The following is a 15,454-nucleotide window of genomic DNA, read 5'->3' as shown; positions in this document are numbered from 1 at the left end:
TTTGGCTGGCTGCGGCATTTCCAGCACCATGGGGACTGCAGAGGCTGCTCTGTCCCCCTGCAGCTGGCCTAAGGGTGACCTTCAGCTCCACAAAAAGCTGATTTTCTACATACCTGAGGAGCCCCCACTGCAGGAGCTGGAGGCTGCAACCTGTTTGGCATCCGCATCTCAGCAATTGCCTCTCAAATTGCTGTTACTAGCTTCAGTATCCTGTTTTTCTTGTCTTGGTCTTTAGCACTCCCATGCAGTCTGGGGTATTTGGGGAACTGTCTCAAGTGTGTTTAAGAGTGGCTGGATTTAACTGAGGGGTAAGGGTAGAGTGTAAAAGCATAGTAGGATGAGGATGGTGGAGGAAGGAGATGCAGCACTCATCCACAGAGGAAGGGGTATAAATGAGCTCCTCACCAGCCCCAAAAAAGCAGCCCCCACACTGCTGTAGGTCATTTAACCCTCATTACTATTAAAGGGCCTTAAAGGTGCCTGTGGTTTAGCTCCATTTCCGATAAAACCCATTTCTCTGCCTGTGCTTTTGTGCTCCTACCTGTCCGTTCTCTCCTCCACAGACTCAGCTTCAGAGGCCAGGAGGAGAAGGTGCTCAGCACCATCGGTGAAGGGGCACTAACTCACCATCACCTCCAGGTCTGCCTGGGTTAAACCCCGGTGGTGCTGGTCTCATCTGATGCAGCTGCAGCCCGGACAGCAGAAAACCCAACACACAGAGCATACTTCAGATGGTCATTAAGACCCACTCCAGCATTTCCCTGCAACCGCCATAGGAGGAAAGGAAAGCTCTCATTAGCCCCTCCAGCAGGCTGGAAGAGCAGAGAAAGTCAACTCGCAATTTAAAGGAGACCCAAGGGATAAATTAGGGAATTATAGACTGGTCATCTTTCAATACCAGGAGAACAAACTGAAATAGCTAATAAAGCGTCCAGGTGAGCACAGTGACCTGGCACTAACCAGCTCTGCTTGGCAAAGGGAACTGCACCCTGGGGAGACCTGCAGCAAAACGACAAATAGAGAGCGCAAGCCACTCGGCTTGCGAGATCTCCAAAAAATCCAAATAGTTTTATATAAATTGGGCCACCTCCCTGCTATGCCTGTGCCCTGCCTGTTATCTCCACTGCCCAGGTGGGATGCTGCTGGAGTGCTGGAAGTCATGGTCCGGGCCCTGTCTGAAGGGCCCAGAGAGGGGCCACTTGGTGGCAAGATGCGTGGGTGACTCAGAATAACCATGTGAGACCCAGTGAAGACGGGGGAAGGCTGAGGGGAACTCAGCAAAGAGCAGGGGCTGGGACCACAGCTGCGTTATCTGCTGTGACAACTCCGTTGCAACACCCGCAAGCAGAAAACCATGCATCCCATTGCACCTCTCTATGAACAGCAAGCTCTCAGGAAAGCAGCCAGGGGATCACTGCGGACAAGCTTGGGAAAATGCAGCACGATGGGCAGAAGTGGCCCCTTCCCCCGAGCCACGGGCTTTTGGAAGTGCGGGGAGAGGCAGCAACACTTCAAATGTTATCATGACTTTCTAAACTTCCCGTTCATCTGGAGTCAGTCCTGGTCACCCCATCTCAGCAAAGACAGAGCAGAAATGGAAAAGATCCAAAGAAGTGCAACAAATAGTATCAATAATCTATGAGAAGAGATTAAAAAGATTCAGGACTATTTAGTTTAAGAATAAGAGGGGACAGGATGGAGGTGAAGATAATGAGGGCATGGCAGAGGCATACAAAGCAATGACTCGAGCAGAGAAGATGCCTGGGAGCACCGACTTGCCCTTGTAACACCAAAATGAGAGACCATCGCTGCAATTAGCAGGCGACACCTTTCCAACTGAGAGCAGAAAACGCCAAACGGGCAGAGCCGCAGGACGTGCGGCCGCGGGGTTTCACGCGGCAGCGGAGCTCGAGAGCATCTGCAACCCAGCGGACATAAATCAAAATACTGCTGGCGTTTGCCACAGTTAAGCTGAATGAGGTACAAGCTGTCCTGCCCGGGATTTTGTGCCTTCTGTGAGGTCTCTAGCATGGCCTCTGCTGGAGGTGGGAAGCAAACCTCCCAGGGTGCTTCCTACGTCTCCAAACAGCTTTGGTGTGAAACAGAGAGGGGACAGGCCTGGCACTAGCGATCAGGGAATAGGAACTGGATTTCAGCATCCGCCTGGAATAGATCCTGCAAGCGTCCTTGAGGGACTTGGCTGTGAGATGAGAGAAATACGCTTCAGGACCTATGAAAAAAAGCAAGAGTGACTAACAATCCTTGGCACCTACGGGAGCGCCCGCCATCCCCGGGGCTCAAAGCGAGCGCGTGCAGCCGTCTCTCATCGCCGCCCCGAGAAACTGAGGCACGGAGAAACGAGCTGCCCTGGCAGCAGGCACGCGTAAAATCAGCTCGGCTCTGAGCCCGTGCGTGCCATCTCCCGCGCGGGCGGGCAGCGCGCTGCAATCCTCCTTTCCCGGAGGTGCCCCCCTTGCCGGAGCAGGGCTCGGGGGCAGCGGGAGGAGCGGCGGCTCGGCCGGCCGCCCCAGCTGCAGCCCTCTGCCCCAGGGCGCCCGTGGGTGACACGGCACGAAGCCCCACAGGCCCCCGGCGCAGCGGGGAGACGGGTCGCACCGGCAGCACCAGCAGCTCCACCAGCCGCTGCTTTGGGCCGAGGGCCGCGCTGGTTTGTCCTCCGAGGCCGAAGAATAGGACTATCCGGGCGCCTGTCAGGAGGCCGGTGACATTTATGAAGTATTAATCCCTGCAGCGTGTCACCTGTCAGCGTGCTTGATAGTCGCGCGGTGCTGGCTCCCGCGGTCCCTCGCCTCTCTGCTGCTCAGGAGCGGTTTTGTTAGGCTTCAGGGACTTGCTAGGTGGGGTTTTTTTTTGTTTTTTTCCCCCCCAGGCACTTTTTCTGCCAGGACTTCCTCCTCCTCCTCCTCTACCTCCTTCCTCCAGCACCTACTGCTTGGGCTGCGCCGGCTGGCGCTGGCGGGCTGCTGCCCTCCCTCCGCCGCAGGGGCCCAGCCCCAGGCGCAACCCCAGCGCCCGCTCCGCCGCCTCAGCCCTAGTTCCTCTTTAAACGAGGCTCAGAAGACTCTTTTTTTGGAAGGAGGGGAACGAATCCGCCTCCACACGTGCGCTCGCCGCCTCCCGGCCCCGCACACGCGCGCCCCGGCCGCGCTCGGGGACAGGGGGACAACGTCTGTCGCCCGGCCGCCCTCAGGGAAGAGAAAACGAGCAACTGCAGCTTTAAAACAAAGATTAGATGCAATTTTTTCCCCCTCTCTCCCTCCCTTTCTCTCTCTCTCTCTCTCTTTTTTTTAAGGGAACTTGTCAAGGTTTCCATCAATAATAGATAATGGTGCATCACTCTGGCAGGTTACACCCTCAGGCTGTTTTGATATTTTCCAGAGAATTTGTCAGCAATCTGACTGCAAAGGAGGGCTGGAGGAGGGGCGCTGGGAGGGGGCAGGGGAGGCCTCATTAATTTTGTGTCATTTGCATTCCCGCTGTTAAATAATGTATTGATTGCTCTGCCTCGCTCCCTCTGTTAATTCCCGCTGTCGGGCGGCGTCTCGCCCCGCGCCGGCCCTCGCGCCCTGCCGGAGCAGCCTGGGCCCGCGGGGAGCCCCTGGGTCGGGGAGCCCACGGATTGGGGAGCCCATGGATTCGGGAGCCCCAGGGTCAGGGAGCCCCCAGGTCAGGGAGCCCGCGGGTCGGGGAGCCTGTGGGTCGGGGAGCCCGTGGGTCGGGGAGCCCCCAGGTTGGGGAGCCGTGGGGTCAGGGAGCCTGCGGGTCGGGGAGCCCGTGGGTCGGGGAGCCCTGGGGTCGGGGAGCCCTGGGGTCAGGGAGCTCCGGGGTCGGGGAGCCCTGGGGTCGGGGAGCCCTGGGGTCGGGGAGCCCACGGATTGGGGAGCCCACGGATTGGGAGCCCTGGGGTCGGGGAGCCTGTGGGTCAGGGAGCTCCGGGGTCGGGGAGTCCTGGGGTCGGGGAGCCCCAGGGTCAGGGAGCTCCGGGGTTGGGGAGCCCTGGGGTCGGGGAGCCCTGGGGTCAGGGAGCTCCGGGGTCGGGGAGTCCTGGGGTCGGGGAGCCCCAGGGTCAGGGAGCTCCGGGGTTGGGGAGCCCTGGGGTCGGGGAGCCCTGGGGTCAGGGAGCTCCGGGGTCGGGGAGTCCTGGGGTCGGGGAGCCCCGGGGTCGGGGAGCCCCGGGGTCGGGGAGCCCTGGGGTCAGGGAGCTCCAGGGTCGGGGAGCCCTGGGGTCGGGGAGCCCACAGATTGGGGAGCCCACGGATTGGGGAGCCCACGGATTGGGGAGCCCTGGGGTCAGGGAGCTCCAGGGTCGGGGAGCCCTGGGGTCGGGGAGCCCACGGATTGGGGAGCCCACGGATTGGGAGCCCTGGGGTCGGGGAGCCCCGGGGTCAGGGAGCTCCGGGGTCGGGGAGCCCTGGGGTCGGGGAGCCCGCGGATCGCGGCGCCCGCAGGTGCCGAAGCGCAGCGGTCACCCGCAGCGGAGCCGGCCGCGGAGGCGGCGAAGCTGGAGCGAGGCAGCGATTCCCAGCGATTGCCGCCGGAGCAGAGGCGCGACCCGGCCAGCGCCGCGGTGCGCCGGAGCGGGAGAGCCGACGCAGGAGCAGCTCGGACCTCCGCAGGGCAGCACGGAAACGCAAACGAGGGGCATTGCCTCCTCCGATTGCAGCGGGACTCTGCTTCCCGAGCCCTCGGCAGCTGGAAAGCGCAAGGCCTCGGGCGCCCGGCACGCGGCCTGCCGAGCCGGCGGCTCAGCTGAACAGCAATTTGCACGCGATTAGGGGGCTCTGCTCAGCTCCATGCGGCTGGCTTCCCTTTTAATTAATAAATACTTAATTACATAGTTAATATTTTAATATTGCCTTTTAAAAACGTCTGATTGAAAGGAGTTCCTGCCGGCTATTTGTTTTGTATGACTTTTATGCTTACCTGCCCCTTCCCTTCCTCGTTGCCCCCCGCGCCGCTCCAGCCCCCGGCGCTCCCGGCGCGTCCTTGCGACGGGACGTTAGCGGTTGGGCTCTCGGCCCAAGTCGAACGCGGCCCGCGGCCCTGACGTCCGTCAGCCAGAGGCGCTAACGTGAGCTCTTGGCACTCGGCTACTTCACCGCAAACACACTGACCTGCGGGAGAGGGGAGGCGAGGGGCCGGGAGGCGCCGCGGGGAGAGAGGCGACCCCGGCGCAGAGCCGGGCGAGGGGCCGGGCACCGCCGCTGCCCCCGGAGCAGCGCGTGGTGGGGAAGGACAACGGTTTTGCAGTAATCCCCGTCGGCAGCCTGTTAGGATAATAAAGCAAATAAACAGAAGAGTTATAGCCAAGGCACTTGGGGCACCGTAAAACAGGCTAAAAGCAAATACAGCATCGTTAATCCATCATAAAGTAACAGCCTCTTCCGCTCCTGAATGCATCAAAATGAATGGGAGACCGGAGGGGTCGGGGTGTAACCGGGGAAGTGTCGGACGCGGAGTAAGGCTGGAAGCGATGGGCAGGGAGACAAAACGCAGCCCATGAGGTGCGGTGTAAACCAGGGGGTTCGGGAGAGTGCAGACCTGGCTGGGGGGTCTGCACAGAGAGCGGTACAGGCCTCCTCCCAGTATACATATAAACATCCTCCTGGTACGTGTATAGACATCCTCCCGGTTATATAGACATCCCCCTAGTATGTGCATAGACGTCCTCCCAATATATATATAAACATCCTCCCAGTTATATAGACATCCTCCTAGTACATATATAGACATCCTCTCAGTATGTATATAGTACATATATAGACATCCTCCCAGTATATATATACAAACGTCATCCTGGTACATATATAGACAGCCTCCCACTTATATAGACATCCCCCTAGTGTGTGTATAGACACCGTCCCAGTTCGTATATAAGCATCCTCCCAGGACGTATATAGACCTCCTCCCGGGACATACATAGACCTCCTCCCGGGATGCGCGCAGGCCTCCTCCCGGGCCCGGGCGATGCGTGCAGCCCAGCGCCAGCCGGCGAGGCCCGCTGCCAGGCCGGGCGACGCGAGCAGGAGGCGGCGGGGCCCGAGCCCCGGGAAAGCAATATTTTCCTGCATGTATATGTGTATATATATATTTATATGTCCACACGCGGATAGATAAGCTCAAGGCCTTCGTCTGGCAACCGCAGCAGTACCTGCGGCTGAGACTGTTCCTAGCCGGTCCCCGAACGTGCCGGGAGCTGCCGGCTCTCTCGCTGCAGCTGCTTTGGTCCAAGCAGAGGCGTTAAGGCGAGGCGGGTGGGCGGCTGCGGAGGGGCCGGCGCGGGCAGCGCCGAGCGAGCGCCTGCCCCCGGGGTCCCACAGCACCACTCTGCAATTAGAAACCTCTTCTTTAAGTCTTCCGTGCCCTTCCGCGGGGTTAGTCGCTCTCACCTGCTTAATCTTGGGAGATTATTTTCTGGTCTCTTCAAAAAACAAAAAAAAAGAAGAAGGAAAAAACCCCCCAAACCTTCGGTCGGCTTGCAATTCTTTTCATTTCACCTCATTTAATTCCTTAGCGGTTTAATGACTTCGTAATAATGAAGAAGATGAAAATCAGGGCTTAATAAGTGTCAAGAAAAGGCAGTTTTCTCGCGGGTGAAGGGAGCGGGCGGGTGGGAAGGGGGAGCCTGGCGAGAGCGCCGAGCTCGCCCAGCGGCCCCTCTCCCGGCCGGGGCCGCCGCCGCGCAGAGCGGACGGGGCGCACGGCGCCGGGGACGTCGGGGCACCCGGCCCCACTCCCGGCCGCTCGCCTCCGGGGATGGAGGCGGCGGCGTTTCGCTGACTCAGCGGCAGCGAGGAAGCTGCTGACTCAGCAGAGCAGGTGCCCGCAGCAGCAGCGCCGCGGCTCGCGCCGCAGGCAACCGGCCCGGCTCAGCGCTAAAAGCACATAAGCATTAGCAGCGGAGCGCGCGCCCCCCACCCCGTCCTTCCCGAGGGTGGGAGCGGGGCCGCGTCGGGGCTCCCCCCGGCCCGGGGACGCCGCGACCCTTCGCGCCGGCGGCCGAGGCGAAGACGTCGGGGGACGCAAACGGATTAACGCCCGGCCTTTAGCCCGAGGCCGGCTCAGGGCAGCACACCAGGCCGTTCCTATCGAATTAGCTGGGTTTGCATGTGCGCTTTAATTAGCAACACTATTGGGACTGACAGCTAGATTAGGGACCGAACATGTAGAAATAACTGACGTGTCAGGAAAGGCAAGGAGGCTCGCCCCGCCGACGCAGCTGAGGCCCTTCGCTCATGCCAAACCTCGCTCCCGCCGCGCCGCGGCGGCCAGCGGCTCTCGCTCCCCGGCAGAGCACGCCGCCAGTCCTGCCCGCGCCGCGGCCGCCCCTGGCGCTCCTCGCGGGAGCGGCTCCTCCGCCGCCGCCGCGGCCCCGGAGCCCGGGCGCAGGGCTGCCCTCCCCGTCGGCCACCCGCTCCCCGCTGCCTTCCCTCTCCTCCAGGACGCTGCCGCTTTAAAAGATGCTGGTCGGTTTTTAAGCGCTTTTCATTTTTTCAGTGCAATCCGGCAGAACAGCGCCGGGACGGCGCCAAGTGCTGCGCGTCCACCCAAGGACCTGGAAGGGGCTTGGTGGCTGGAGAAAGAGCGTTTCTCATTAAGGATGCCCATTGCGCCGGAGGAGCCGGCCGGATGCACCCCGACACCTGCACAGGGACAAAGTGCGATCACACGCATGCAACTTTAAATCCAACCTTGCAACTTTAATTCCAACCTTGCAACTTTAAATCCAACCTTGCAACTTTAATTCCAACCTTGCAACTTTAAATCCAACCTTGCAACTTTAAATCCGGCCTTTCCCAATGCAAGGAGCTATTTAAAGCAAACAGCTTCAGAGTTTCGCAGGTCTTTGCCAGCAGCAGAGCCACGAGCGTAGCCCTCGCACCACAGAAATCGCCAGCGGGGGTTCAGGCCGCGTCGGAGCAGGGCTCTCCCGCCTGCCCGGAGACCCCCGAGCGCTCGCTGCGGCCCCAGGAGGAGCTGCTAGCATCCAAACCAGCTGCTCAGGACAATATTTAGGCCAAATCACAGCTTTCAGCCGGCCGCTCGGCTCCCGGCCTGCTCAGGGCAAAGTTGCGTTTGCTTTGCTAGCACGCGCCGGTTCCTCGGGCTCGCAAGCGCTGGCCCAGCGCGACGCGCAAAGGCGGCGACACGCGGGTAAATGAAACGGTCTCGGGGCCGAGACCAGGCCTGGGAGAGCCGCCCCGGGGAGCTGGAGCCGCCGGGGCGCGCGGGGAAGGTGCCGGGGCCGGGCGGGAGCACCCTGCGGCGCGCTGCTGCTCCGTGTCGCGCTGCTCACCGTTAGGAAACCATTGGCATGCTAAAAATACAAAACACTCGTGGGATCAGGCAGCCTGAGCTCCTCACGCTCCTTCTTGGGCACCTGCGTGGCGACACGGGAGCTGCACCAAGGAGGCACTGTTGGGGGCACGTACCTCCAGAAAACGGCGGGCGCGGGGTCCGCGCGCCCACGGGTGCCCGCCCGAGGGGGGGGTGGCGCAGCGCTGTCGAGGGGAGCGCGTCGCGCTGGGAAACCAGCTGCTCCGGATGGGGAAGTTTATTCCTGCTGGCGCTGCGCACGATGGCTCCGTGTATAATCAGCCCCTAAAAGCAGCGGCCTGAGCTGCATGGCCACAGCTGCCAGGCTGAAAAGGGCAGACTGCGCTGCAAGAGAGGCTTTGCCGCTTGCCTCCGTGTCTCGCCGCTGCTGCAGAGTCTCCCCGTCGCCCCGAAAGCAGCAGCGCGGGCGAGAAAGGCCCAAAAGCGCCCGTTTCAGGCGGGCGACGGGAAGGAGGCGGCGGGCGAAGGCTGCTGCTCTCGCGGAAGACAGACGAGGTGCCGGGAGCGAGGAGGGGCTCCCCCCCCCCCCGGCGGCGCATCGCCCCGGGGCGCCCGCCGCCGCCCAGAGCATCCTGCCCTGCGAAGCCCTGCCGCACCGGAGAAACCCCCGGCACGCCGGAAACCTCCTCCGCTTCCAGCCTGCTTGGGGAAAAGCTCTGCGGGGGCAGCGTTCGGAGCTGCTTCGGCGGCGTCCTGACCGATGACACGACCCGGCGCGGAGAAAGGCGCCAGCACGCGCCGGACAGGTCTCCCGGGGGGAGGCGCCGGGGATCCCGCGGGAGGGCGAAGCAGGGGATGGCCCGGGGGGCGCGCGGCTGAGCTCGGCTACGCACGCCGCGGTCCGGAAGGCTTTCCTAGGAGGGGCGAAGCCACGCAGGGAGAAACGCAGGCGCCCGCCGGCTCCTCGGCCGAGCCTGGCAGCCGGGCTCCGAAGGCTGCTCCCCGCCGCCAGCCTGCCTTTGGCCGGGTGCCGTCTTGCCCAGCCGCGGTTCGCCTCCCTCCCCGAGCCCGGCTGCGCAGCGACAAGCGGGGCCCAAGAGACGCTCCGCACTAAAACGCGCTGCTCCCCGAGATGAGAAACAGCCGCAGCGGGGACCGATGGCCAGATTTGGGGGGGGGGGGGGGCCAGGAGGGGGATTGACTGCCCCCGTCCTCATTAGCAATATCGTTAGCCACGACCCGGTGGCTGGCCTCAGCTCCAACGCGCCGTGACCTGGAGGGATTAAAAAGCGCCGAGAAGGGATGGAAAAATCAGTAAAGAGGCGAAGGGGAGGCAGGTCCCTCGTAAAAAGCCCGGTCGATAACGCTCGCGTCGCTGAGCCGCCGAGGCCGCGAGCCGCGCCGGGCGGGCGTGGGAAGGGGGCGCTCCGGGGGCGGCGCCGGCCCCCAAGGGGCAGCCCCTTTCCAGCGTCGTCTAATGCGGCTCTTTTTTTGGTGCCGCGAGGCAGCAGCCCCGCGCGGGACGGGGCGCGAGGCCTCGCCAGGCTGCGTTTCAGGCCTCCGGCTGGAAAACCACCCGGGGTTTTATTTGCTTTTTTTCCCGTAACTTTTGCACGCGAGAGAAGCGCGAGCAGCCGTGGGGGCTCCCTGCGGCGGCGGGCGATGCCCGATGGAGACGCGGCGGCCGGCCCGCAGGGGATGCCCCCAACGCCGCTGCCAGAGCGGCCGGCTCGGTTGCACCCTACGCTGCGCCAAAGCATCGCGGCTCCGCGTCCGCAGCTCTTCGCCCGGACGCGATCCTGGGTCCCCGCCTGAGCAGGGGGGTTGCACTAGACGCTCTCCGCAGGTCCTGTCCAACCTCAGCCGTGCTCTGATTCTGCTTGGAGGTCTTCTCGGCCGCAGCTCTCCCGTCCGAGGCCGGTGTCCTCCCACACCTTGCAAACCGCTTCCCCGAGCTCGCTCAGCAAAGAGCCGGGTCATCCCCGTCCCAAACCGGCCGCAGAGGCGACCCGCTCGGCCGACGAGGAGGACGGGGAGCCCCGAGCGAAGCCGAAGGCCGGGCCAAGCCCCCGGCCGCGCTTTCCCGGCGTGGGGCAGCTTCCCGAAGGCGTCTCCCTGCCTTCCCGAGCCGCCGGCAGCGGTCGGGAGCATCCGCAGGGATCGGAGCAGGTGGCAGGCTGGGAATAAAGCCTGGCTTTGTCCCTCGCATCCCAGCTCTGGCATTTCAAAGCTTACCCCGAGAGTCAATTTGTCCGACAGGCCGGGCACAAGCCTGCGCCGAGACGGGGCGGCAGGACCAGCTGCACCCAGAGCCGGGGGCCGGGCCGGCTGCTCGCCCTTCGTTTCACGCGTCGGGCGAGGCGTGAAGCCGCCCTCGCGCGACCCCCTTCCCCGCTCGCCGCCGGCACGGAGGCGCTCGCGGCCCGCAGGAGGTGGGAGAAGCCACCTGGGGGTCCGGCGGCTCGCGGGCAGCCACCGGGGGAAGACCCAAAACAGGGGGTGGGGGGGCCCTTTCCAACCCCACCGTTTCCTAGCGGCGTTTGATGAATAAGCAACACCCGGCCCCTACCTGCTCCGAGCGGCCCCGCGCAATCACCACAGGCAGAAACCCCGCCGGCAGGCGGCGAGGAGGCTCCGAGGCTCCGGCGTCTCCTGTTTCCAGCGGTCGCCTCGCCGCCGGGGCCGGGACCGCCGCTGCCCGGCCGCAGGAGAAGCTGCCAGGAGCGCGGGCGAGCGCAGGGCTGCGGCGTCCCTTCCCTGCCGAGGGCGACCTTGCCGGACCTGCCTCGCCGGCGGAAAGCGCTGCTCCCGTTTTACAGAGGGGGAAACTGAGGCGCAGCAGGACGCGGCGACGCTCCCGGATCGCTAACAAAACGTTTGCGGTGGCCGGAGCATGGATGACGCCTTTCTGGAGCGCTGCGAATAGTTGGATATTCAGATCAGTGACCCAACTGGCCAAAAAAAAGAAAAAAGAGAGCGAGAGGTTACAGAGCCTGCCTCAGCCTCCTGGGAAAAAACAAAAAGCCCAAACTAACAACCACCACCGCCCTCTTTTTCTGTTTGCTTATTTTGACAAGGAAAAATATTGGAAATGGTTCATTCACCTCCCAACTCAAAACGTTTCCTGCGGTTTACGTGTTTCCCCTCCTCAAGAAATCAGAGCAGCCGCCGTTTAGTCGCTGCGACGTCACTGCGGCCGCCCGGGCCGCCCCGATCCCCGCCGCCGCCTCGGACCGCTCCGCGCACGCGGCGGCGGCCGGCTCTCTTTTTTCTAAATAAACCCCTCTGGGGCGAAGATTTTCCCGCGCTGCTTTTCATTAGCACGAGCGGGGCCCCACCAGGTTGGGCGCGGGGGGCCTCCCCGCGCCGCCCGCGTCCCGCCGCGGCGGAGACGAGCCCGGCCACAAACCGCCTTGCGCTTCAGCCTGCCTCGGCCCGGGATGTTTTTATCGTTAATTTTCGTCTCGTGAACTATTTCGCGGCGCGGTTCCCCACGCCGGGGGATCTGCCGGCGCGGGGGCGGCGGGCGCGCTGCACGGCGAGCGCCGCGGGGGGCCGGGAGCAACCAGCGCTTTTGGCTGCTGCGGTCGCATCTTGGCGCGTTTTAAGGAGTTGGTAAAGAGCCAGAAACGGGTCTCAGCTGACAACCGCCACCAGATAAGCCGAGAACGTGCATCGTTTCAAGCGCCCGCGCCGGTCGGGTTGATGCCAGGCGGCTCACAGCTCTCCGGCGGAGGGGGCAGGGGCTGCTGCGGGGGGGCTGCTCCGGCACCGGCGGCCGTGCGAATCCACCGGCCCAAGTCCCCGCTCCCCGGGGAGCGTCTCCGGCGTCTGGCGGGCGGCCCCGACCCGTCGCTCCTCCCTGCGCACGAGGGCCGAGAGGTGCTGCGAGCGCGCCGCGAGGCGGGCAGCCTCGTGCCGGCCGGGCGATGGCCGGGCCTCCTCCGCGCGGGGCCGCCGGGGTGCTGCTCGGCCGCGGCCGCCTCTGCCGCGAGACAGGCAGCTTGGGCCTGCGGAAAGGAGGGTTTAAAAAAAGAAATCTAGAAGAAGAAGTAAAAGGGGAGGGGGGAACAAGAAAGGAGATTAGAGATTACAAACAGCAACAGACAACAAGCAAAAACACACAGCTTTCTCCTCAAACCGTTGCTTCGCGTCTGCTGTGCAGAACTCGCGTTTCCAAATCCGCAGCGGCTCCAAAAGGAGAAAAAAAACGAGAAAAAACCAACAACAACAAAAAAAAGGCTCAAACCCAGCTCATGAATTATTTATCCCGGCTCAGCTCAATCCGGCGGCGTGCTGTCGGCGAGGAATCAAAGCCCGGACAAGGCAGGCGGCGGAGGAAGCGGCCGAGCCCCCTCCGTCCCCGCGCCGAGCTCCGGCCGGCCGCCTGCCCGTTAATAACCGATGCCAAAAGCTTAGTTTAAGAGGAGGGGGGTCGCCCCTGTCCTCGGAGACGTTTGTCCCCCCCGAATCCAGACTATTTCAACTAAAAAACCGCGATGGCAGCGAGTCGAGGGGCGCTCCAGGCTGCGGCGCCTCCGAATCCCGCGCCTCCGGCTCGGCCTGAGCTTGCCTCTCGGCGGCTGTTTCGCACCCAAAAGTGACAGTGGGGGGTTTTGTTTTGTTTTGTTTTGTTTTTAAAAAAGAGCATTTGAAGAGCAGATGAAGGAAGACAATACCACCCCCCCCCAGACACTACCAGACCTGCCCCCGGCCTCCCAGACCGAGTCCTCGCGCGCTTGGGGGCCCCGGAAACCTCGTCCCTCTCCTCCTGCGAGCAGTGGTTTCCGTCTCACCGGCCGCCCCAGCTCGGGGCTCGCGGCCGGAGCGTCGGCCTCCGTGTCCTCCCGGCTACGGTTCTCCTCGAAGAGCATCCCCGCTCCCTGCGGCGGCCGACGGGATAAACCGCCTTTGCCCCGGCCTCAGCCTGCCTCCTGCCCACGGAGGACGGGCGGTGGGTGCCGAGGGGAGCCAGGCTCCTCCAAACTCCCGCCGGCTCCTCCGCAGCCCAGCCGGTACCCGAATTCCCGCGGCACCGTGCCTGGTGCACGGCCATTTATCACCGCGCGCAAACAGCTTGCTCGCTAAAGGCCACGCCATGACAAAACGCCAATAGCGCTATTTACATTCAATATGTCCCGCTAATCTGGCCTTCAGGAAGCGTCGGCTGAACCTGTCCTTTCGTTCCTGGGCATCACCTCTTTAATCAGGCCCTCGTTACTGACCAGAGATTGATTTCGTCGCTAGTAGCCACTAGGTTTCCTTTTAAATTTGCAGCACCGGGTTTAATTAAAGCGAGGTGGGTCCGACCCCATCAAATCATATCAAAGTCTGTCTCAGCCCCCGAGCAAGCGAAAACACCAGCATGAATTATTGATTCAATCGGTGCTCAGATTAATCTATCACTGCCTTTGCCCGGGCAGAGCAGGAGGTTGTCCCGGGGCGGCCGCTGGGCGCCGCGGGGCTGAGGAGCGGCGCCGCAGCAGCGCCCAGGCCGCCTGGTGCCTCAGAAGAAACGCGTTTGGAAACCGTCGGTGGAAGCCACCACGCCGCCGGTTCCCGGAGGCGAGTAGAGGAGGGGACAGACACGAGGTGGCTGCCGTGGGCAGCGACGGTCCAGAAAGGGCCGGGAGAGGGGGACGCGGCCGCTCCCGGGGGCTGCCGGGAGCCTCGTCCGCGGCGACTCGGGGAAGAGAGAGGAGCCCCGAACGGTACAAACGGTTGGAGCCTGAACGCGGCCGACGGCTCCTCTCCGCCGCCCGGTGCCTCCGACGGTGCAGAGCAAACGCTCCCGGATTGCGAATCCGGGTCGGGGCCCAGCGCCGCTCTCCCGCCTGCCCGCTAACTCGTCGTCTAAGCCGAGGCCGCTTAAACGCAGACTCGGGACCAGGGTCGGGAAGAGGCGGCGACGGGGAACAGGCCGTTTGGCCGAACGCAGGGAGCCGCCGGCTGCTGCCAGGGCCGGGGAGGGAGAGGGACCGGGGCGAAGGAAGGCGGCTTCGGCGGGAGCGCGGCTCAGCTCGCGAGGCAGCAGCGCCAGCTCGCACCTCAACAAGCAATCTGCAAATTGTGCAAATCTGCTTTTCACAGTTCACCGCACCTGCTAGATTGCCGTAGATTTACGGCTTGGGCGTTCACACTCCAAAACGACCGAGCTAACGAAGAAGCAGAAGGGAGGGACGGTGGTTGGGGCGGGGGGGGGGTGATTACAACAAACACACCGCGGTTTGGGTTTCGTTGGAGGCGATGCGGGGCTGATGCCTCTCGCCGCCCCTTTTGCGACGACGGCCCCTGGAAGACCTGGGTGTGGGGGGGCGGCGGGACCCGCGGAGAGCGGGGCGCCCCTCGCCCACCCCTGGTTTTGCAGCGGCTCCTTCTGGCTGCCGCTCCCGGCTGAACTTGCTGTACAGGAGCATCCTTTGATCGGGCAGAAAGATTTCCAATCCTTTCGGATTAAAATCCTCCCGTCATCAAACAAAACCGCCCAGGGGCTCGCTCTGTGGAAGGTGAAGATGAAAGGGGCCGCGCTTCCCCTGCCTTGCTGAAGTGGCGAGATCAATACCAAGTTTCTGCTGGGATAAAAGACCCGGCTCTTCTGCGGGGGAAATTGCCTGGGATGGAGCAGGCACAAGGAGAATGAACCGGTGAAGAAAGCCACTCTAGGGTTTACCTTTAAAGTATTTTTAGCACTAAGCTTAGGAGAAAACACTGCAACCAGATAGTTCAAAGCGGGACAGCTAGAGGACGTCCGCACGTCGCCGCGTTACCTTTGTGCGAAGGTCCTCCGAACGGGAGCTAGCGAACTCAAAGGGAAGCCGAGAAGAAGGGACGAGGATGCAGCGAGATGGGCTTTCTCTTGCGCCGAACTCTTGAAAGCGCGTGAAAGCAGGACGGTGGCTTTAAAGTCTCCCTTGGGCTCTCACCCCTTGGCTTTTAGATCTTTAGAAGAAAATCCATCGGCTCTTCACGCCGTGCCAGAGGGCACCTGTTAGTCCCGGGCACGTGAAATCTCGTTGCTCGCAACCTGCGGGTGATTCGTGTCTTGATCATCTCCAGCGCTTCATGCAGCCGTCCCACCTCCTGGCCCCGCGGCTGCTACCCGCTCCGAGCGGGCGCCGCGCTCGGCCCCAGGCCTCGGCTGGCGCCCGCAGCCTTC

The sequence above is a fragment of the Struthio camelus genome, chromosome 20, assembly GCF_040807025.1.
Source record: "Struthio camelus isolate bStrCam1 chromosome 20, bStrCam1.hap1, whole genome shotgun sequence".
Taxonomy (NCBI): Eukaryota; Metazoa; Chordata; class Aves; order Struthioniformes; family Struthionidae; genus Struthio; species Struthio camelus.
This window is presented reverse-complemented; position numbering follows the sequence as displayed.